Source organism: Neoarius graeffei, chromosome 5, assembly GCF_027579695.1.
Source record: "Neoarius graeffei isolate fNeoGra1 chromosome 5, fNeoGra1.pri, whole genome shotgun sequence".
Taxonomy (NCBI): Eukaryota; Metazoa; Chordata; class Actinopteri; order Siluriformes; family Ariidae; genus Neoarius; species Neoarius graeffei.
The window spans coordinates 42,875,441-42,899,730 of record NC_083573.1 but is presented as its reverse complement, the minus strand read 5'-3'; the positions used below and the strand labels follow the sequence as shown (position 1 = coordinate 42,899,730).

The 24,290-nt window shown below is 59.6% G+C and overlaps 1 protein-coding gene across 3 annotated transcripts in view; it reads left to right on the top strand.

The window, feature by feature from the left end:
• Positions 1-10,992: 10,992 nt before the first annotated feature.
• The window catches only part of ankib1b (ankyrin repeat and IBR domain containing 1b), a 161,228-nt gene continuing 147,930 nt past the window's right edge, over positions 10,993-24,290 (top strand). For 2 of the 3 annotated variants that reach the window (XM_060921740.1, XM_060921738.1), the window contains exon 1: positions 10,993-11,205. The gene's annotated coding sequence lies outside the window, so the exon portion shown is untranslated. Of the gene's footprint in view, positions 11,206-11,308; positions 11,772-24,290 lie in introns of those variants that run through there. The other variant, XM_060921739.1, reaches the window with a different exon arrangement.

Below are 24,290 nucleotides of genomic sequence, written 5' to 3'. Positions count from 1 at the left end.
CTCTATAAGTGACCCGGTCACCCTCAACTCTCTCTCTCTCTCTCTCTCTCTCTCTCTCTCTCTGTTGATCTTCACGTCATACAGACATATAGAGATACTCCCATTCATCGGACCATCCGAAATCACGACATCTGCCTTGCAAGAAAGAAGACTCAGCGCGCTTTTGTATATACCACTGGCCACAGTAAAGAGTACCTAAGTTGCGTCATCTCACTCAATTGAGTTACAACTGGTTTATTTGTTTATTATAAGTGACGTTACGACTGCAGTCCTAGCAGTTAATTAAAAGTTAGTAGTGACCGGATTCCTTCTGACTTAATCGCTGTGCACATTGTTGGTCAGAGACTTTTCTTCACGAACAACGAAGCTTCGGATCAAGGACTTCTCTGCGCCTTCACAGGCGCGACCCACGAGCCTTCTGTGAACCTCCACGAGCACCCAGAACTCCGCGAAACTTCAGGACATCTCTGCATTCCTGCATAGGAGCAAGATACTGAAAGTAAGGCTGGCATTTGGGCAAACTAGTCTTAGGAATTAGCTTTATGAAGTAGTGTAAATTTAAACTCAGAAACTGTTTAATTGTGCACACTGTAGACACTTAGAGTGTCGAGTTGATCATTGTTGTTCTACATTGTTCTCTCCGTTGTTTTAATAGATAGGTTGTTGCATGCTCTTCTCTATCCTCTCTAACACCCCTTAATTTCATTATTATATATACTTTGACCTCATCAAGATTTCAGTGGATTTGGTAATGTTATAAGGTAGTGGAATTAGCAACCACGATGAATTCCTTTGTCTCAAGAAAACCACGAGGTGATTTTCCCTTCCCCCCAACACCTTAGATAACATTCCAATCTCTGATTTATTTACCTTGCGTGTCCTCGCACTCATACTCAAACTCTCTCTCTCTCTATCTATCTTTCCTCTCGCTCTCCCTCTCATACACACACACACTCACACACATACACACACGCTCATCGAGTGTACTACATCACTGTTTGTGCCTTGTCTATATATTGCTGCTGACCATATTGAATGTATTCAACTGCTATTACCTATTTAGTATTGTTGTTATAATAAATTCAATTATTCTGTTAAACTGTGCGTGTCCATTTTGCTGCTGTATCCTTGAAGTCACACAATCTCAAAGAACTCCAAATTGCCTTCACCCAAGTGTATATGAATGCTATTGGCTGTAGTGTCTATGTAATATGTTAAGTAATACATTATTGCTGCATCAGTAGTGATCATAATAATTTGGAATATACCATAATTTAGCTGTTTGGTGATTTATTATTAAACACCAAAATTAATGGTATTATTAATGAGACTGATCACTTAAGACCAATTGCACCCACACTGCTGTAAACTACATCATCATGCCTCATTGGGATGGGGCCAGAGCATACTACAACATTGGACATTGCCTTCGCTAATTTAAACACCTCTACAAAGTTACTCTTAATAACCTCAGACTGACGAAGGTATATATCATTAGCTCCTGCATGGATAACTATCTTTGAGAACCTGTGCTTGTTAGGGTTTTGCTGGGATTCGAACCTGGTTCGCTGGTGTGGTAATCCAGCAAACCTCCACTAGGCCACCAGAGGGATGACTCAAGTGCAGAGGTGTGAGGCGGAAGTAGAAAAGTATCAAAAAGTTTATTTACAATATGTACAATCCAAGGGAAAAAAAACAAAAAGAATAATCCAAAGCTCAGAAGATAAACAGAAATAAAATATCCCAAGGTTCAAAGTCCAAAATCCAAATGAGAAAAGAAGAGGCAAAAACTCAAATGCACAGAAGATCCAAAGGTCAAAACAAAATCCACAAAGTCCAAAAGAAAGAAGCAAAAACCAAGAATACAAAGACACAGGCAAGGTACATGGGACAGAGGGAACTAGCACTAACAGCATAGCAGAGGAAAAAGACTCCGTGACAAGGGAACAAACAGAGGGATATTTATATACACACTAATTAAGGAACAGGGCAGGGCAGGAAACAGGCAAAGAAGACAAACACAAAAACACAATGGCGGCCTCTAGAGGCCAAAACAAACATGACAAGATGGAAATAACAGTGGCCTCTAGAGGCCAAAACAGTCCCAGTCCTAACAGGACCCCCCCCCCAGGAGCGTCTCCTGACGTTCCCAGGGCGATCCGGATGGGCCGAATGGAAGTCCCGGCATAGTCCTTTATCTAGAATGTCCCGGGCGAGGACCCAACAGCGTTCCTCAGGGCCATAGCCCTCCCAATCTATTAGATATTGAAGCCCGCCGCGGACCCGGCGGGAGTCAAGCAGGCGATGCACGGTGAACACAGTCTGACCCTGGAAGATGCGGGGGGGTGGGGGGTTCCTAGGGGCAAGGGCATACGTGGACGTCAGTACGGGCCGCAACAGGGAAACATGGAATGTGGGGTTGATCCTCAGAGTCCGGGGTTGATCCTCAGAGTCCGGGGCAACTGGAGCCGGTAGGCAACAGGGTTCACCCTGCGCACCACCTTAAAGGGGCCAATGTAGAGAGATGCAAGCTTGCGGTTCTCCACCCACAGTGGAAGGTCCTTAGTGGACAGCCAAACCCGCTGCCCAGGGCGGAAAGTGTGGGCAGGTCTTCTATGGCGGTTGGCCTGAGTCTGGTTGGTTCTGGAGGTCTGGATGAGGGTCTTCCTGACCTTGCTCCAGGTCTTGCGACACCGTCTCACATATTGGTTGACCGAGGGCACCCCCGCGTCCTCCTCCTGGTCCGGGAACAGAGGTGGCTGGAACCCGAATTGGCACTGGAATGGTGACAGCTTGGTGGCTCATGACTGCAGGGTGTTGTGGGCATACTCTGCCCATGGCAGCCAGGTGCTCCACGATGTCGGGTTATCCATAGCCAGGCCTCGCAGGGTGGTTTCCAGGTCCTGGTTGAGCCTCTCCGTCTGGCCATTGGACTGTGGGTGAAACCCAGAGGAGAGGCTGGCAGTGGCTCCGATGACCTTGCAGAACCTGTGCCACACTCGGGAGGAGAACTGGGGCCCTCGGTCTGAGACGATGTCCTGCGGGAGACCAAAGACTCGGAAGACATGAGTGAATAATAGCTTAGCAGTTTCAAGAGCAGAAGGGAGCTTGAACAGTGGTAAAAAGCGGCAGGCCTTGGAGAATCTGTCAACTATGACCAATATGACAGTGTTACCTTGTGACTCGGGGAGACCCGTGATGAAGTTGACTGCCACGTGGGACCAGGGACGCCGGGGAATGGTCAGAGGATGCAGGAGACCCTGGGGGTACTGTCGTGGGTTCTTGCTTCTGGTGCACACTTCGCAGGAAAGGACGAATGACCTCACTTCCTTCTCCATGCTAGGCCACCAGAAGTGCCTTCTCAAAAAGTCCAGGGTCCTTCGAGCTCCCAGGTGGGCGGTGAGAGGGGACAAGTGACCCCACTGGAGAACCTTGGCCCGGGCTTGATGTGGGATGTACAAGAGGCCCGGTGGCCCCGTCCCAGGACCTGGGTCCTGGCGTTGGGCTCTTCGGACGGCCTCCTCAATACCCCAGTGGACAGGGGCCACAATCCGGGGCACAGGGATAATAGGCCCGACTTCACTCTCCCTGTTAGTGGCAGAAAACAGCCTGGACAGTGCGTCAGGTTTGGCGTTCTTGGAGCCGGGGCGGTACGATAGGGTGAAGTCAAACCGACTGAAAAACAGGGCCCACCTAGCCTGTCATGGGTTCAGTCTCTTGGCTTGCTGGAGGTATTCCAGGTTCTTGTGGTCCGTCCAAACCAGGAATGGATGTTGCGCTCCCTCCAGCCAGTGCCTCCACTCCTCAAGGGCCAGTTTGACCGCTAGCAGTTCTCGATCCCCCACATCGTACCGGGACTCCGCAGGACTCAGGCGGTGGGAGAAGTATGTGCAGGGGTGCAGCTTTCCTTCTGAACGTTGAGAGAGCACTGCGCCGACACCACTGTCCGAGGCGTCCACCTCCACGATGAATGGTTGGGAGGTGTCCAAGAGGACCAGAATGGGTGCCGTGCAGAAGCGGTGCTTGAGGTCTTTGAACGCCTTTTCCGCCTGAGGAGACCAGACATAAGATCCACTTGTCCCTTTGGTGAGGTCCGATATGGGTGCTGCTACAGAACTAAAGTTCCTCATAAACTTGCGGTAGAAGTTAGCAAATCTTAAGAACCGCTGAACCTCTTTGACAGACTTGGGAGTGGGCCAGTCCCGGACGGCCAGGGTCTTGGCTGGGTCCATTTGGAGTTGGCCTGTCCGTACAATAAAACCCAGAAAGGAGACCTCGGGAACATGAAATTTGCATTTCTGGGCCTTGGCGAACAGATTGTTCTGTAGCAGCCTCTGGAGAACCTGGCAGACATGGTGGCGGTGCTCCTGCACGGTCTTGGAAAAGATAAGGATGTTGTCGAGGTAGACAAAAACGTACAGGTTAATCATGTCCCTCAAGACGTCGTTGATTAGGGCCTGAAAAACAGCTGGTGCGTTGGTGAGTCCAAAGGGCATCACCTGGTATTCGTAGTGCCCAGACGGGGTGTTAAAGGCAGTCTTCCACTCGTCTCCCTGTCAGATATGGATGAGGTGGTATGCGTTCCGTAGGTCCAACTTGGTGAAGACGGTGGCTCCTTGGAGCAGGTCGAATGCTGTGGACATCAGTGGAAGGGGATATTGGTTGCGCACAGTGATCTTGTTCAGGCTCCTGTAGTCAATACATGGTCGGAGCCCCCCATCCTTCTTGCCGACAAAGAAGAAGCCGGCACCAGCAGGTGAGGTGGAGGGTCAAATGAACCCAGAGACCAGGGCGTCTTTGAGGTATTCCTCCATGGCCTTGCGTTCTGGCTGAGAGAGGGAAAACAGTCTGCCACGAGGAGGGGTAGTCCCAGGGAGCAAGTTGATGGCACAGTCGTAGGCCCGGTGCGGAGGAAGAACGGCGGCCCTGCTTTTGCTGAATACCTCCTTCAAATCCCAGTACTCTGTGGGAACTTGAGATAGCTCGGTGAGATCAGGGGGCTCGGCAGGAGACACAGGAGAGCTAGAGAGCAGACAAGAGGCATGGCACGCAGGGCCCCATTCCACAACCTGGCTAGTTACCCAGTCTATGCGAGGGTTGTGGTGGGTAAGCCAAGGAAGGCCTAGAATCACTGGGAACTCTGGTGAAGGAATCAGGTGCAGGGATATCTCTTCCTTGTGACCTTGAGACTGGAGGAAGACTGGAGAAGTTACTTGGGTGACTCTTCTGTCATCTAAGGCTTGGCCATCCAGGGCAGACACAGACAGTGGGACTTCAAGAGGTGCAGTCGGGACATTGATACTTTGGGCGAAGTGAACATCCATAAAGTTTCCAGCCGCCCCGGAGTCTAACAAGGCTTGACAAGAGTGGACGGACTCACCCCAGGAGATGGAGACCGGGATGTAAACTCCTTGGCCAGGAAGTTCAGAAGAGAGGGTAGGCCCCGTCACAACCCTCCCTTGGCTGGATGGGGCGGTCCTTTTCCCGAGTGACCAGGAAGTGACCAGGCTTGCCACAGTAGATGCAGCACTTGTCCCTCCTTCTGTGCTCCCTCGCAGATGCAGAGAGGCGAGTACGACCCACTTGCATGGGTTCTGGACAGTCACTGGAGGAGGTAAACGGGCTCCAGGTAGAGGCAGGGAGGCCAGGGAGGCTCAGGACTTGGCGGCGTTCTCTCATCCTGTTGTCCAGACGAGTAGAATGTGAGATCAGTGTTTCGAGGTCACTAGGGCATCCGATAGAAGCCAGACCATCTTTGATGGGGTCAGACAGACCATGGTGGAAGGCTGACACCAGGGCAGTCTCGTTCCATCCACTTACTGCTGCGAGCGTCCGGAACGAGATGGAGTAGTCTGCGATGCTTCCCCCTTGCCGGATGGACATGAGCTTTCTGGCTGCGTCTTTACTGATGTCTGCTTGATCGAAGACACGAAGCATCTCCTCAGTAAACAGATGGAAATCAGAGCACTCGGGTCCCTGTCTCTGCCAGATAGCAGTGGCCCAGGCCCGCGCCTTACCAGCTAACAAGGTTATCACAAAGGCAATCTTGCGGCGATCCGTAGTGTAGGTGGTAGGCTGAAGCTCAAAGGTGAGTTGGCACTGGGTAAGGAACTCTCGACACTCACTGTGCTTGCCATCATACCTCTGTGGTGCAGGAAGGCTGGGTTCGCGAGGTGAAGAAGGCAGCATGTCAGGAGGCACTGGAGCAGGAGCAGATGGTGGAGCAGGAGCAGAATCAGGCAGAGGAGATGGGGGCAGAGAAGTCAGCTGTGCCAGGGTTTTCCCAATCTGCTGAAGCAGTACCTCGTGGCGAGCAAGGGTCTCACGTTGGCTTGCGAGAGTCCGTCCATGATCCGAGGCGTGTTAACGCAGCCATCATTCCCTGAAGGTTGGCTGGGTAGACAGATGAAGAAGCCTCTGCTGAGTCGGTCATGACGGAGTCTTTCTGTTAGGGTTTTGAACCTGGTTCGCTGGTGTGGTAATCCAGCAAACCCCCACTAGGCCACCAGGGGGATGACTCAAGTGCAGAGGTGTGAGGCAGAAGTAGAAAAGTATCAAAAAAGTTTATTTACAATATGTACAATCCAAGGGAAAAAAACAAAAAGAATAATCCAAAGCTCAGAAGATAAACAGAAATAAAATATCCCAAGGTTCAAAGTCCAAAATCCAAATGAGAAAAGAAGAGGCAAAAACTCAAACGCACAGAAGATCCAAAGGTCAAAACAAAATCCACAAAGTCCAAAAGAAAGAAGCAAAAACCAAGAATACAAAGACACAGGCAAGGTACATGGGACAGAGGGAACTAGCACTAACAGCATAGCATAGGAAAAAGACTCCGTGACAAGGGAACAAACAGAGGGGTATTTATACACACACTAATTAAGGAATAGGGCAGGGCAGGAAACAGGCAAAGAAGACAAACACAAAAACACAGTGGCGGCCTCTAGAGGCCAAAACAAACATGACAAGATGGAAATAACAGCGGCCTCTAGAGGCCAAAACAGTCCCAGTCCTAACAGTGCTTGCCTAGGACCCTAAGATTACCTGCTATGTCCGGCTCCTGGTATACACCTGACTAAAGCTGCTGGTGCCCCTAAAGGCTGAGCTAATTTCACATGCCGTATGATAGAGTCCCCTATAACCAGAGCCCTTTCAGGTTTCTCAGTGGGTGCATCACTACGGAGAGCAAACCTGTTTGACACGTGAAGTTGAGAGGAGTGCGTGTGCGTGCACACACACCCACACACACATATTGTGATTTGAAGACTGAAATGCTGACTGTGTAAAATAAGGTCCGGATGTCCAGTGTACTCAGAACAGACTCCACTCTACCTTGACCTTGAGCAGGATAAAGTAGTTACTGAAGATAGTGACTGGATAAATATTAACCAAATATATATTCTGATTTGAAGACTGAAATGCTGACTGTGTAAAATAAGGAGTCAGCACACGTGCATGTGCGTGCACACACACACACACACACAGAAAAAGAGAGAGACAAACGGGGGGACAGACATACATACATACAGAGAGAGAGAGAGAGAGAGAGGGGGCAGACAGAGAGAGAGGGGAGACAGACAAACAGAGAGAGAGAGAGTGGGACAGACAGAGGGGGACAGACAGAGAGCAGAAAGAGAGAGTGGGAGAGAGGGGGTGCATATACAGAAGATGATAGAGAAATGTAAAAAAGTGTTAAATGTGATGCGATGCTTGCGTGGGGTGGATTGGGGTGCAAATAGGCCAGCCTTGAAAACTATTTACATTAGCCTCATTAGATCTGTATTTAGGGCGGCACGGTGGTGTAGTGGTTAGCGCTGTCGCCTCACAGCAAGAAGGTCCAAGTTCGAGCCCTGTGGCCGGGGAGGGCCTTTCTGTGCAGAGTTTGCATGTTCTCCCCATGTGGGTTTCCTCCGGGTGCTCCGGTTTCCCCCACAGTCCAAAGACATGCAGGTTCGGTTAACTGGTGACTCTAAATTGACCGTAGGTGTGAATGGTTGTCTGTGTCTGTGTGCCAGCTCTGTGATGACCTGGCGACTTGTCCAGGGTGTACCCCGCCTTTTGCCCGTAGTCAGCTGGGATAGGCTCCAGCTTGCCTGCGACCCTGTAGAACAGAATAAAGTGGTTAGAGATAATGATAATGAGATGAGATCTGTATTTGACTATGGGTGTGTGGCTTACAGATCTGCATATAAGTCACTCTTAATTAAGTTGGATGTTCATCTCATCTCATCATCTCTAGCCGCTTTATCCTTCTACAGGGTCGCAGGCAAGCTGGAGCCTATCCCAGCTGACTACGGGCGAAAGGCGGGGTACACCCTGGACAAGTCGCCAGGTCATCACAGGGCTGACACATAGACACAGACAACCATTCACACTCACACCTACGGTCAATTTAGAGTCACCAGTTAACCGAACCTGCATGTCTTTGGACTGTGGGGGAAACCGGAGCACCCGGAGGAAACCCATGCGGACACGGGGAGAACATGCAAACTCCGCACAGAAAGGCCCTCGCCGGCCACGGGGCTCGAATCCGGACCTTCTTGCTGTGAGGCGACAGTGCTAACCACTACACCACCGTGCTGCCTAAGTTGGATGTTATTCAACATAAAGCTTTGAGGCTATGTTGTGGTGCTATGAAAACTACCCCAGTTAATGCAATTCAGGTTGAGATGGGTGAAATGCCTCTTCATATCAGGAGGGATCAGTTAACCCTGGTTTATTGGGCTAACCTTAGAGGGCAAAAGGGAGATCATATAAGTTATTCTTCTTTAATTCACTGCTAAGAGAGAGATAAGTCTCAAGTTAGAAGCTTTGGGTGGATTATATCTCAGAAAGCAAGTGAAATGGGCCTCCAGTTGCTTAACATGTGTCCATCAGTGTCTTATCCAGCTGTTCCATTGTGGCTATTGAGAAAGCCTCTAGTTGACCTAGACCTGTTAGAATTGAAAATGAACAAGGAAATCAACAGAGATATAGTTGAGTACCATATTAGAGATGTGTATGAAGATAAACTTGTAGTATTTACAGATGCATCAAAGTCAATAGAAGGTAAAGTTGGTGTTGCATTTGTAATACCTAGCCTCAAGATCTGTAAAAAAGAAAGACTGAGTAATCTTGCAGTTTACACAGCTGAGCTAGTAGCTATTCTTATCACCCTGTCCTGGGTTGAGAGCAACAGGCCAAGGAATGGGGTGCTAATTGCATCAGACTCTGCATCTGCATTGATGAGCATCCAGAGTGCTATGTCTCAGTCCAGACAGGACATTGTTTTAGAAATTGTGCAGATGATAAGTAGACTATTAAACTCTGATACAAATGTCAGTTTTTTATGGGTCCCAGCTCATTTTGGAGTACGAGGTAATGAACTAGCTGATAAGAAAGCTAAGTAGGCATGTGAATCTCCTGAGATCACTATGGATATTCATTATAGTAAATCTGAAATTAAAACCATAGTCAAGTCAAAGTCCAAGGAAAAATGGCAAAGTGACTGGAATAATGCTAACACTGGTAGGAAATATTACAGTATTCAAACGTTTGTGGGCGGTGCAAGACCAACTGCTAGATCCACTCACGAGGAAGATATTATCTCTAGGATGAGGTTTGGGCACACTGATTGGGACAGTACTCTATTTCTTTTAAAAAAGCATGCTGATGGAAAGTGTATGAATGAATGTATGAATGCTGCTGAGACCATAGAGCATGTTATAGAATACTGTACAAAGTTTGAACAGGAGAGGCAGCAACTTATCCAAGAGCTAGAGGCAGAAAGCGTGCCTTTAAGAATAAATACAATTCTTCAGAAAAATTCAGGCGACGTTTGCTTTAGGTTTTTGTTTCACTTCTTGGAAGAATCTGGTCTGATTAGAAGAATTTTTTTTTAGCATTACTTAGATATCCAGACTCACACTCCATTTCGGTAGGTGGCGGTAATGCTTCCAAAAGTTGTTTGCCAACTGCCATTAAAAAGGAAGAAGAAGAGAGGGGACACACACACACAGAGAACAGATAGAGGGGGAGTACAGAGAGAGGGGGGACAGAGAGAGAGAGAGAGAACAGACAGAGGGAATAGAGAGGACGAGGACAGGGGGACAGGCAGAGAGAGGGGGACAGAGAGGGAGAGAGAGAACAGACAGGGAGAGAGAACAGAGAGGACAGAGAGAGGGGAGGACAGGGGGACAGAGAGAGGGGAGGACAGGGGGACAGAGAGAGGGGAGGACAGGGGGACAGAGAGAGGGGAGGACAGAGAGAGAGGGAGGACAGGGGGGACAGAGAGAGAGGGAGGACAGGGGGGACAGAAAGAGACAGAGAGAGAGGGGAGGACGGGGACAGAAAGAGACAGAGAGAGAGGGAGGACAGTGGGGACAGAAAGAGACAGAGAGGGGGACAGACAGAGAGAGAAAAAGAGAGAGAGGGGACAGACAGGGAGAGAGAGAACAAACAGAGGGAATAGAGAGGACAGATAGAGGGCAAGGACAGAGAGAGGGGGACGACAGATTGAGAGAGGGAGAGAACAGACAAACACACAGGACAGAGAGAGCGATAGAGAGAGAGGACAGACAGACAGAGAGAGATTGGGGAGAGAGAGAGAGGACAGACAGAGAGAGAGACAGAGAGGGGACAGACAGATTGGGGAGAGAGAGAGAAGAGACAGAGGGAATAGAGAGGACAGAGAGAGGGGGACAGAAAGAGACAGACAGAGAGAGAGAGACAGAGAGAGAGGGGACAGACGGAGAGAGAGAGAACAGACATAGGGAATAGAGAGGACAGAGAGAGGGGGACAGACAGAGAGAGATTGGGGAGAGAGAGAGGAGAGACAGACAGGCAGGGAGAGAGAGAGAGATTGGGGGAGAGAGAGAGATTGGGGGAGAGAGAGATTAGGGAGAGAGAGAGAGATTGGGGAGAGGGAGGGAGAGACAGAGATTGGGGGAGAGAGAGAGATTGGGGAGAGGGAGGGAGAGAGTGCGCGCGCAGTTCTTCAGGGACTTGTATTTTGGTGGCAGGTTAAACAGAAAGGGAAGCTCAGCTGGCGGGTTTGTTTACTGCTTCACCATCAGTTCAGATCGTTTACAACAAAGCAGAGCGAAGCAGAAGGGAGGCGGTGTGTGGAGTGAAAGTCACCCAGATCGGATTGATGACTGAAACATTAGCGGAGTTCTTCCAGTTCAGCAGGGCGAGTGGACCCGCAGCTATTGTTCCTGATAATCGGTAAACACATTTACAATTCTCCTCTATCATCTTACAGCTTTCCATTGCGCTGGACTCCTGATCCTCTGGGTTCATGTTCTCAGCTTCAGGCGCTATCACTGTGCTTTTCTAAAACAACAACAAAGTTAGCATGTACAGCAACACCAGTAGCGCTGCAGCTTCTCCCAGTAACGCTCGCTACTGGGAGTAAACAGGTCGCCTAGCGGGCTAACACACGGGCATGCTAGCTGAGCCAGGTGGAATGGCCAAGCTGCGTGTTGTTCGGGCAGCTGGTGATAACGAACTGTTTTACTGCCGGTTTATCTGGATAACCGGGTCATTGCAGGGAAGTGCGAGTGACGGCAGGGCGCTTGTTCTTGTCCCACTCGATGCGTGACTGACTGTGCTGTGTATAAAAAGCCGTGGAAATGTGTGGAGTAAGTTGGTGTTTATGTTCACGCTCAGCGTGTTTTGCTTAGTAACGCTAGCTAGCTGCTGCACAGCCAGGCCGGTGCCGAGTCAGGGCGCGTTTACTGCTGCTTTTCTACCCCGACTGGGTCGGATCTGTTCGCTGGAGAAAACTGTCGGTAAGTGAGTTGCAGGAAGCGAACTGTCTGCAAACGGCCGCGGTTCAGTAAATAAAGCTGAAGAGAGCTAAACCCGAGCGGCGCGTTAATACGGATAAAGAAATGATCTGAAAAGGAGGATTCACGTACATTTCTGGGGGCTCGTGTCATTTCAAATGTGGAAATGGTCATGTAATTGTAATTTTGTGCTCTGGACGTTAATAAATTACATTAAGGTAATTATTTATTTATTTATTTATTTATGTTCGTAGCTCGGTACGGTGCTGTATTGGTGAATAAGGTGTGGTTGCTTAATAAGGTATTCTCTCCTGGTATGTCTGTGTTAAAGCAAAGTATGTACAGAGAGGGGGGACAGACAGAGTGAGGATGGGAGGGCAGGGACGGGGACTCGGATGGGGTGGTGGGGGACAGAGAGAGTGGGGGGGACAGAGAGAGCGGGTGGGCGGGGGAGGACAGACGGGACAGAGAGAGTGGGGGGATGGAGGGGTGAGGAGGAACGGGGGACAGAGAGGGTGGAGGGGTGAGGAGGAACGGGGGACAGAGAGGGTGGAGGGGTGAGGAGGAACGGGGGACAGAGAGGGTGGAGGGGTGAGGAGGAACGGGGGACAGAGAGGGTGGAGGGGTGATGAGGAACGGGGGACAGAGAGGGTGGAGGGGTGATGAGGAACGGGGGACAGAGAGGGTGGAGGGGTGATGAGGAACGGGGGACAGAGAGGGTGGAGGGGTGAGGAGGAACGGGGGGACAGAGGGTGGAGGGGTGAGGAGGAACGGGGGGACAGAGAGAGCGGGTGGGCGGGGGAGGACAGACGGGACAGAGAGAGTGGGGGGGATGGAGGGGTGAGGAGGAACGGGGGACAGAGAGGGTGGAACGGTGAGGAGGAACGGGGGGACAGAGAGGGTGGAGCGGTGAGGAGGAACGGGGGGGACAGAGAGGGTGGAGGGGTGAGGAGGAACGGGGGGACAGAGAGGGTGGAGCGGTGAGGAGGAACGGGGGGACAGAGAGGGTGGAGGGGTGAGGAGGAACGGGGGGACAGAGAGGGTGGAGGGGTGAGGAGGAACGGGGGGACAGAGAGGGTGGAGGGGTGAGGAGGAACGGGCGGACAGAGAGGGTGGAGGGGTGAGGAGGAACGGGGGGACAGAGAGGGTGGAGGGGTGAGGAGGAACGGGGGGACAGAGAGGGTGGAGGGGTGAGGAGGAACGGGGGGACAGAGAGGGTGGAGGGGTGAGGAGGAACGGGGGGACAGAGAGGGTGGAGGGGTGAGGAGGAACGGGGGGACAGAGAGGGTGGAGGGGTGAGGAGGAACGGGGGACAGAATGGAGAGATGAGAAGGAACGGGGGACAGAATGGAGAGATGAGAAGGAACGGGGGACAGAATGGAGGGATGAGGAGGAACGGGGGGACAGAGAATGGAGGGATGAGGAGGAACGGGGGACAGAATGGAGGGATGAGGAGGAACGGGGGACAGAATGGAGGGATGAGGAGGAACGGGGGGACAGAGAGGGTGGAGGGGTGAGGAGGAACGGGGGACAGAATGGAGAGATGAGAAGGAACGGGGGACAGAATGGAGGGATGAGGAGGAACGGGGGGACAGAGAATGGAGGGATGAGGAGGAACGGGGGACAGAATGGAGGGATGAGGAGGAACGGGGGGACAGAGAATGGAGGGATGAGGAGGAACGGGGGGACAGAGAATGGAGGGATGAGGAGGAACGGGGGACAGAGAATGGAGGGACGAGGAGGAACGGGGGGACAGAGAATGGAGGGACGAGGAGGAACGGGGGGACAGAATGGAGGGACGAGGAGGAACGGGGGGACAGAGAATGGAGGGACGAGGAGGAACGGGGGGACAGAGAGTGGAGGGACGAGGAGGAACGGGGGGACAGAGAGTGGAGGGACGAGGAGGAACGGGGGACAGAGAGTGGAAGGACGAAGAGGAACGGGGGGACAGAGTGGAGGGACGAGGAGGAACGGGGGGACAGAGAGTGGAGGGACGAGGAGGAACGGGGGACAGAGCGGAGGGACGAGGAGGAACGGGGGACAGAGCGGAGGGACAAAGATGAACGGGGACAGAGAGAGCGGAGGGACGAGGAGGAACGGGGGGACAGAGAGAGCGGAGGGACGAGGAGGGACAGGGGGACAGTGAGGGCGGAGGGACGAGGAGGTACAGGGGACAGAGAGGGCGGAGGAACGGGGGGACAGAGAGGGCGGAGGGACGAGGAGGGACGGGGACAGAGAGAGCGGAGGGACGAGGAGGGACGGGGGGACAGAGAGAGAGGAGGGATGGGGGACAGAGAGAGCGGAGGGACGAGGAGGGACGGGGGACAGAGAGAGCGGAGGGATGAGGAGGGACGGGGGGACAGAGAGCGGAGGGACGGGGGACAGAGAGCGGAGGGACGGGGGACAGAGAGCAGAGGGACGAGGAGGGACGGGGGGACAGAGAGAGCGGAGGAAGGGGGGGACAGAGAGCGGAGGGACGAGGGGGGGACAGAGAGAGCGGAGGGACGAGGGGAGGACAGAGAGAGCGGAGGGACGAGGGGGGGACAGAGAGCCGAGGGACGAGGGGGGACAGAGAGCGGAGGGACGAGGGGGGGACAGAGAGAGCGGAGGGACGAGGGGGGGGACAGAGAGAGCGGAGGGACGAGGGGGGGACAGAGAGAGCGGAGGGACGAGGGGGGGACAGAGAGAGCGGAGGGACGAGGGGGGGACAGAGAGAGCGGAGGGACGAGGGGGGGACAGAGAGAGCGGAGGGACGAGGGGGGGACAGAGAGAGCGGAGGGACGAGGGGGGGACAGAGAGAGCGGAGGGACGAGGGGGGGACAGAGAGAGCGGAGGGACGAGGGGGGGACAGAGAGAGCGGAGGGACGGGGGGGGACAGAGAGAGCGGAGGGACGAGGGGGGACAGAGAGAGCGGAGGGACGAGGGGGGACAGAGAGAGCGGAGGGACGAGGGGGGACAGAGAGAGCGGAGGGACGAGGGGGGACAGAGAGAGCGGAGGGACGAGGGGGGACAGAGAGAGCGGAGGGACGAGGGGGGACAGAGAGAGCGGAGGGACGAGGGGGGACAGAGAGAGCGGAGGGACGAGGGGGGACAGAGAGAGCGGAGGGACGAGGGGGGACAGAGAGAGCGGAGGGACGAGGGGGGACAGAGAGAGCGGAGGGACGAGGGGGGACAGAGAGAGCGGAGGGACGAGGGGGGACAGAGAGAGCGGAGGGACGAGGGGGGACAGAGAGAGCGGAGGGACGAGGGGGGACAGAGAGAGCGGAGGGACGAGGGGGGACAGAGAGAGCGGAGGGACGAGGGGGGACAGAGAGAGCGGAGGGACGAGGGGGGACAGAGAGAGCGGAGGGACGAGGGGGGACAGAGAGAGCGGAGGGACGAGGGGGGACAGAGAGAGCGGAGGGACGAGGGGGGACAGAGAGAGCGGAGGGACGAGGGGGGACAGAGAGAGCGGAGGGACGAGGGGGGACAGAGAGAGCGGAGGGACGAGGGGGGACAGAGAGAGCGGAGGGACGAGGGGGGACAGAGAGAGCGGAGGGACGAGGGGGGACAGAGAGAGCGGAGGGACGAGGGGGGACAGAGAGAGCGGAGGGACGAGGGGGGACAGAGAGAGCGGAGGGACGAGGGGGGACAGAGAGAGCGGAGGGACGAGGGGGACGGGGGACAGAGAGAGCGGAGGGACGAGGAGGGACGGGAGACAGAGAGAGCGGAGGGACGAGGAGGGAGGGGGAGACAGAGAGAGCGGAGGGACGAGGAGGGAGGGGGGGACAGAGAGAGCGGAGGGACGAGGAGGGACAGGGGACAGAGAGAGCGGAGGGACGAGGAGGGACGGGGGGACAGAGAGAGCGGAGGGACGAGGAGGGACGGGGGGACAGAGAGAGCGGAGGGACGGGGGGACAGAGAGAGCGGAGGGACGGGGGGACAGAGAGAGCGGAGGGACGAGGGGGACGGGGGACAGAGAGAGCGGAGGGACGAGGAGGGACGGGAGACAGAGAGAGCGGAGGGACGAGGAGGGAGGGGGGGACAGAGAGAGCGGAGGGACGAGGAGGGACAGGGGACAGAGAGAGCGGAGGGACGAGGAGGGACGGGGGGACAGAGAGAGCGGAGGGACGAGGAGGGACGGGGGGACAGAGAGAGCGGAGGGACGAGGAGGGACGGGGGGACAGAGAGAGCGGAGGGACGGGGGGACAGAGAGAGCGGAGGGACGGGGGGACAGAGAGAGTGGAGGGACGAGGGGGACGGGGGACAGAGAGAGCGGAGGGACGAGGAGGGACGGGAGACAGAGAGAGCGGAGGGACGAGGAGGGAGGGGGGGACAGAGAGAGCGGAGGGACGAGGAGGGACAGGGGACAGAGAGAGCGGAGGGACGAGGAGGGACGGGGGGACAGAGAGAGCGGAGGGACGAGGAGGGACGGGGGGACAGAGAGAGCGGAGGGACGAGGAGGGACGGGGGGACAGAGAGAGCGGAGGGACGAGGAGGGAGGGGGAGACAGAGAGAGCGGAGGGACGAGGAGGGAGGGGGGGACAGAGAGAGCGGAGGGACGAGGAGGGACAGGGGACAGAGAGAGCGGAGGGACGAGGAGGGACGGGGGGACAGAGAGAGCGGAGGGACGAGGAGGGACGGGGGGACAGAGAGAGCGGAGGGACGGGGGGACAGAGAGAGCGGAGGGACGAGGAGGGACGGGGGGACAGAGAGAGCGGAGGGACGGGGGGACAGAGAGAGCGGAGGGACGGGGGGACAGAGAGAGTGGAGGGACGAGGGGGACGGGGGACAGAGAGAGCGGAGGGACGAGGAGGGACGGGAGACAGAGAGAGCGGAGGGACGAGGAGGGAGGGGGGGACAGAGAGAGCGGAGGGACGAGGAGGGACAGGGGACAGAGAGAGCGGAGGGACGAGGAGGGACGGGGGGACAGAGAGAGCGGAGGGACGAGGAGGGACGGGGGGACAGAGAGAGCGGAGGGACGAGGAGGGACGGGGGGACAGAGAGAGCGGAGGGACGGGGGGACAGAGAGAGCGGAGGGACGAGGAGGGACGGGGGGACAGAGAGAGAGGAGGGATGGGGGACAGAGAGAGCGGAGGGATGAGGAGGGACGGGGACAGAGAGAGCGGAGGGACAAGGAGGGACGGGGGGACAGAGAGCGGAGGGACGAGGAGGGATGGGGGGACAGAGAGCGGAGGGACGAGGAGGGATGGGGGGACAGAGAGCGGAGGGACGAGGAGGGACGGGGGGACAGAGAGCGGAGGGACGAGGAGGGACGGGGGGACAGAGAGAGCGGAGGGACGAGGAGGGACGGGGGACAGAGAGAGCGGAGGGACAAGGAGGGACGGGGGGACAGAGAGCGGAGGGACGAGGAGGGATGGGGGGACAGAGAGCGGAGGGACGAGGAGGGATGGGGGGACAGAGAGCGGAGGGACGAGGAGGGATGGGGGGACAGAGAGCGGAGGGACGAGGAGGGACGGGGGGACAGAGAGCGGAGGGACGAGGAGGGACGGGGGGACAGAGAGAGTGGAGGAAGGGGGGGACAGAGAGAGCGGAGGGACGAGGAGGGACGGGGGGACAGAGAGAGCGGAGGGACGAGGAGGGACGGGGGGACAGAGAGAGCGGAGGGACGAGGAGGGACGGGGGGACAGAGAGAGCGGAGGGACGAGGAGGGACGGGGGGACAGAGAGAGCGGAGGGACGGGGGGACAGAGAGAGCGGAGGGACGAGGAGGGACGGGGGGACAGAGAGAGAGGAGGGATGGGGGACAGAGAGAGCGGAGGGATGAGGAGGGACGGGGGGACAGAGAGAGCGGAGGGATGAGGAGGGACGGGGGACAGAGAGAGCGGAGGGACGAGGAGGGACGGGGGGACAGAGAGCGGAGGGACGAGGAGGGATGGGGGGACAGAGAGCGGAGGGACGAGGAGGGATGGGGGGACAGAGAGCGGAGGGACGAGGAGGGACGGGGGGACAGAGAGAGTGGAGGAAGGGGGGGACAGAGAGAGCGGAGGGACGAGGAGGGACGGGGGGACAGAGAGAGCGGAGGGACGAGGGGGGGACAGAGAGAGCGGAGGGACGAGGGGGGGACAGAGAGAGCGGAGGGACGAGGGGGGGACAGAGAGAGCGGAGGGACGAGGGGGGGACAGAGAGAGCGGAGGGACGAGAGGGGGGACAGAGAGAGCGGAGGGACGAGGGGGGGACAGAGAGAGCGGAGGGACGAGGGGGGGACAGAGAGAGCGGAGGGACGAGGGGGGGACAGAGAGAGCGGAGGGACGAGGGGGGGACAGAGAGAGCGGAGGGACGAGGGGGGGACAGAGAGAGCGGAGGGACGAGGGGAGGACAGAGAGAGCGGAGGGACGAGGGGGGGACAGAGAGCGGAGGGACGAGGGGGGACAGAGAGAGCGGAGGAAGGGGGGGACAGAGAGCGGAGGGACGAGGGGGGGACAGAGAGAGCGGAGGGACGAGGGGAGGACAGAGAGAGCGGAGGGACGAGGGGGGGACAGAGAGAGCGGAGGGACGAGGGGAGGACAGAGAGAGCGGAGGGACGAGGGGGGGACAGAGAGCGGAGGGACGAGGGGGGGACAGAGAGAGCGGAGGGACGAGGGGGGGACAGAGAGAGCGGAGGGACGAGGGGAGGACAGAGAGAGCGGAGGGACGAGGGGGGGACAGAGAGCGGAGGGACGAGGGGGGACAGAGAGAGCGGAGGGACGAGGGGGGACAGAGAGAGCGGAGGGACGAGGGGGGGACAGAGAGAGCGGAGGGACGAGGGGGGGACAGAGAGAGCGGAGGGACGAGGGGGGGACAGAGAGAGCGGAGGGACGAGGGGGGGACAGAGAGAGCGGAGGGACGAGGGGGGGACAGAGAGAGCGGAGGGACGAGGGGGGGACAGAGAGAGCGGAGGGACGAGGGGGGGACAGAGAGAGCGGAGGGACGAGGGGGGGACAGAGAGAGCGGAGGGACGAGGGGGGGACAGAGAGAGCGGAGGGACGAGGGGGGGACAGAGAGAGCGGAGGGACGAGGGGGGGACAGAGAGAGCGGAGGGACGAGGGGGGGACAGAGAGAGCGGAGGGACGAGGGGGGGACAGAGAGAGCGGAGGGACGAGGGGGGGACAGAGAGAGCGGAGGGACGAGGGGGGGACAGAGAGAGCGGAGGGACGAGGGGGGGACAGAGAGAGCGGAGGGACGAGGGGGGGACAGAGAGAGCGGAGGGACGAGGGGGGGACAGAGAGAGCGGAGGGACGAGGGGAGGACAGAGAGAGCGGAGGGACGAGGGGGGGACAGAGAGCGGAGGGACGAGGGGGGACAGAGAGAGCGGAGGGACGAGGGGGGGACAGAGAGAGCGGAGGGACGAGGGGGGGACAGAGAGAGCGGAGGGACGAGGGGGGGACAGAGAGAGCGGAGGAAGGGGGGGACAGAGAGCGGAGGGACGAGGGGGGGACAGAGAGAGCGGAGGGACGAGGGGAGGACAGAGAGAGCGGAGGGACGAGGGGGGGACAGAGAGCGGAGGGACGAGGGGGGACAGAGAGAGCGGAGGGACGAGGGGGGGACAGAGAGAGCGGAGGGACGAGGGGGGGACAGAGAGAGCGGAGGGACGAGGGGGGGACAGAGAGAGCGGAGGAAGGGGGGGACAGAGAGCGGAGGGACGAGGGGGGGACAGAGAGAGCGGAGTTACGAGGGGAGGACAGAGAGAGCGGAGGGACGAGGGGGGGACAGAGAGCGGAGGGACGAGGGGGGACAGAGAGAGCGGAGGGACGAGGGGGGGACAGAGAGAGCGGAGGGACGAGGGGGGGACAGAGAGAGCGGAGGGACGAGGGGGGGACAGAGAGAGCGGAGGGACGAGGGGGGGACAGAGAGAGCGGAGGGACGAGGGGGGACAGAGAGAGCGGAGGGACGAGGGGGGGACAGAGAGAGCGGAGGGACGAGGGGGGGACAGAGAGAGCGGAGGGACGAGGGGGGGACAGAGAGAGCGGAGGGACGAGGGGGGGACAGAGAGAGCGGAGGGACGAGGGGGGGACAGAGAGAGCGGAGGGACGAGGGGGGGACAGAGAGAGCGGAGGGACGAGGGGGGGACAGAGAGAGCGGAGGGACGAGGGGGGGACAGAGAGAGCGGAGGGACGAGGGGGGGACAGAGAGAGCGGAGGGACGAGGGGGGGACAGAGAGAGCGGAGGGACGAGGGGGGGACAGAGAGAGCGGAGGGACGAGGAGGGGACAGAGAGAGCGGAGGGACGAGGAGGGACAGGGGAGAGAGACAGCGGAGGGACGAGGAGGGACGGGGGGACAGAGAGAGCGGAGGGACGAGGAGGGACGGGGGGACAGAGAGAGCGGAGGGACGAGGAGGGACGGGGGGACAGAGAGAGCGGAGGGACGGGGGGACAGAGAGAGCGGAGGGACGAGGAGGGACGGGGGGACAGAGAGAGAGGGGGGACAGAGAGAGCGGAGGGACGAGGGGGGGACAGAGAGAGCGGAGGGACGAGGGGGGGACAGAGAGAGCGGAGGGACGAGGGGGGGACAGAGAGAGCGGAGGGACGAGGGGAGGACAGAGAGAGCGGAGGGACGAGGGGGGGACAGAGAGCGGAGGGACGAGGGGGGACAGAGAGAGCGGAGGGACGAGGGGGGGACAGAGAGCGGAGGGACGAGGGGGGACAGAGAGAGCGGAGGGACGAGGGGGGGGACAGAGAGAGCGGAGGGACGAGGGGGGGACAGAGAGAGCGGAGGAAGGGGGGGACAGAGAGCGGAGGGACGAGGGGGGGACAGAGAGAGCGGAGGGACGAGGGGAGGACAGAGAGAGCGGAGGGACGAGGGGGGGACAGAGAGCGGAGGGACGAGGGGGGGACAGAGAGAGCGGAGGGACGAGGGGGGGACAGAGAGAGCGGAGGGACGAGGGGGGGACAGAGAGAGCGGAGGGACGAGGGGGGGACAGAGAGAGCGGAGGGACGAGGGGGGGACAGAGAGAGCGGAGGGACGAGGGGGGGACAGAGAGAGCGGAGGGACGAGGGGGGGACAGAGAGAGCGGAGGGACGAGGGGGGGACAGAGAGAGCGGAGGGACGAGGGGGGGACAGAGAGAGCGGAGGGACGAGGGGGGGACAGAGAGAGCGGAGGGACGAGGGGGGGACAGAGAGAGCGGAGGGACGAGGGGGGGACAGAGAGAGCGGAGGGACGAGGGGGGGACAGAGAGAGCGGAGGGACGAGGGGGGGACAGAGAGAGCGGAGGGACGAGGGGGGGACAGAGAGAGCGGAGGGACGAGGGGGGGACAGAGAGAGCGGAGGGACGAGGGGGGGACAGAGAGAGCGGAGGGACGAGGGGGGGACAGAGAGAGCGGAGGGACGAGGGGGGGACAGAGAGAGCGGAGGGACGAGGGGGGGACAGAGAGAGCGGAGGGACGAGGGGGGGACAGAGAGAGCGGAGGGACGAGGGGGGGACAGAGAGAGCGGAGGGACGAGGAGGGACGGGGGGACAGAGAGAGTGGAGGAAGGGGGGACAGAGAGAGCGGAGGGACGAGGAGGGACAGAGAGAGCGGAGGGACGAGGGGGGGACAGAGAGAGCGGAGGGACGAGGGGGGACAGAGAGAGCGGAGGGACGAGGGGGGGACAGAGAGAGCGGAGGGACGAGGGGAGGACAGAGAGAGCGGAGGGACGAGGGGGGGACAGAGAGAGCGGAGGGACGAGGGGGGACAGAGAGAGCGGAGGGACGAGGGGGGGACAGAGAGAGCGGAGGGACGAGGGGGGGACAGAGAGCGGAGGGACGAGGGGGGACAGAGAGAGCGGAGGGACGAGGGGGGGACAGAGAGAGCGGAGGGACGAGGGGGGGACAGAGAGAGCGGAGGGACGAGGAGGGACGGGGGGACAGAGAGAGTGGAGGAAGGGGGGACAGAGAGAGCGGAGGGACGAGGAGGGACAGAGAGAGCGGAGGGACGAGGGGGGGACAGAGAGAGCGGAGGGACGAGGGGGGACAGAGAGAGCGGAGGGACGAGGGGGGGACAGAGAGAGCGGAGGGACGAGGGGGGGACAGAGAGAGCGGAGGAAGGGGGGGACAGAGAGCGGAGGGACGAGGGGGGGACAGAGAGAGCGGAGGGACGAGGGGAGGACAGAGAGAGCGGAGGGACGAGGGGGGGACAGAGAGCGGAGGGACGAGGGGGGACAGAGAGAGCGGAGGGACGAGGGGGGGACAGAGAGAGCGGAGGGACGAGGGGGGGACAGAGAGAGCGGAGGGACGAGGGGGGGACAGAGAGAGCGGAGGGACGAGGGGGGGACAGAGAGAGCGGAGGGACGAGGGGGGGACAGAGAGAGCGGAGGGACGAGGGGGGGACAGAGAGAGCGGAGGGACGAGGGGGGGACAGAGAGAGCGGAGGGACGAGGGGGGGACAGAGAGAGCGGAGGGACGAGGGGGGGACAGAGAGAGCGGAGGGACGAGGGGGGGACAGAGAGAGCGGAGGGACGAGGGGGGGACAGAGAGAGCGGAGGGACGAGGGGGGGACAGAGAGAGCGGAGGGACGAGGGGGGGACAGAGAGAGCGGAGGGACGAGGGGGGGACAGAGAGAGCGGAGGGACGAGGGGGGGACAGAGAGAGCGGAGGGACGAGGGGGGGACAGAGAGAGCGGAGGGACGAGGGGGGGACAGAGAGAGCGGAGGGACGAGGGGGGGACAGAGAGAGCGGAGGGACGAGGGGGGGACAGAGAGAGCGGAGGGACGAGGGGGGGACAGAGAGAGCGGAGGGACGAGGGGGGGACAGAGAGAGCGGAGGGACGAGGGGGGGACAGAGAGAGCGGAGGGACGAGGGGGGGACAGAGAGAGCGGAGGGACGAGGGGGGGACAGAGAGAGCGGAGGGACGAGGGGGGGACAGAGAGAGCGGAGGGACGAGGGGGGGACAGAGAGAGCGGAGGGACGAGGGGGGGACAGAGAGAGCGGAGGGACGAGGGGGGGACAGAGAGAGCGGAGGGACGAGGGGGGGACAGAGAGAGCGGAGGGACGAGGGGGGGACAGAGAGAGCGGAGGGACGAGGGGGGGACAGAGAGAGCGGAGGGACGAGGGGGGGACAGAGAGAGCGGAGGGACGAGGGGGGGACAGAGAGAGCGGAGGGACGAGGGGGGGACAGAGAGAGCGGAGGGACGAGGGGGGGACAGAGAGAGCGGAGGGACGAGGGGGGGACAGAGAGAGCGGAGGGACGAGGAGGGACGGGGGGACAGAGAGAGAGGAGGGACGGGGGACAGAGAGAGCGGAGGGACGAGGAGGGACGGGGGACAGAGAGAGCGGAGGGACGAGGAGGGACGGGGGGACAGAGAGCGGAGGGACGAGGAGGGACGGGGGGACAGAGAGCGGAGGGACGAGGAGGGACGGGGGGACAGAGAGCGGAGGGACGAGGAGGGACGGGGGGACAGAGAGAGTGGAGGAAGGGGGGACAGAGAGAGCGGAGGGACGAGGAGGGACAGAGAGAGCGGAGGGACGAGGGGGGGACAGAGAGAGCGGAGGGACGAGGGGGGGACAGAGAGAGCGGAGGGACGAGGGGGGGACAGAGAGAGCGGAGGGACGGGGGGGACAGAGAGAGCGGAGGGACGAGGGGGGGGCAGAGAGATCGGAGGGACGAGGGGGGGACAGAGAGATCGGAGGGACGAGGGGGGGACAGAGAGAGCGGAGGGACGAGGGGGGGACAGAGAGAGCGGAGGGACGAGGGGGGGACAGAGAGAGCGGAGGGACGAGGGGGGGACAGAGAGAGCGGAGGGACGAGGGGGGGCAGAGAGAACGGAGGGACGAGGGGGGGCAGAGAGAGCGGAGGGACGAGGGGGGGGCAGAGAGAGCGGAGGGACGAGGGGGGGGGCAGAGAGAGCGGAGGGACGAGGGGGGGGCAGAGAGAGCGGAGGGACGAGGGGGGGGACAGAGAGAGCGGAGGGACGAGGGGGGGGCAGAGAGAGCGGAGGGACGAGGGGCAGAGAGAGCGGAGGGACGGGGGACAGAGAGAGCGGAGGGACGAGGAGGGACGGGGGGACAGAGAGGGAGGAGGGACAAGGAAGGACGGGGGGACAGAGCGGAGGGACGACGAGGGACGGGGGGACAGAGAACGGAGGGACGAGGAGGGACGGGGGGACAGAGAGAGCACAGGGACGAGGAGGGATGTGGGGACAGAGAGAGCGGAGGGACGAGGAGGGATGTGTGGTCAGAGAGAGTGGAGGGACGAGGAGGGACGGGGGGACAGAGAGAGCGGAAGGATGGGGGGACCGAGAGCGGAGGGACGAGGAAGTATGGGGGGACAGAGAGAGCGGAGGGACAAGGAGGGATGGGGGGACAGAGAGAGCGGAGGGACAATGAGGGACGGGGGACAGAGAGGGTGGAGGTACGGGGACAGAGAGGGCGGAGGGACGGGGGACAGAGAGGGCGGAGGGACGGGGGACAGAGAGGGCGGAGGAACGGGGGGACAGAGAGGGACGAGGAGGGACGGGGGGACAGAGAGAGCGGAGGGACGAGGAAGGGTGGGGGGACAGAGAGCGAAGGGATGAGGAGGGACGGGGGGACAGAGAGAGCAGAGGGACGAGGAGGGATGTGGGGACAG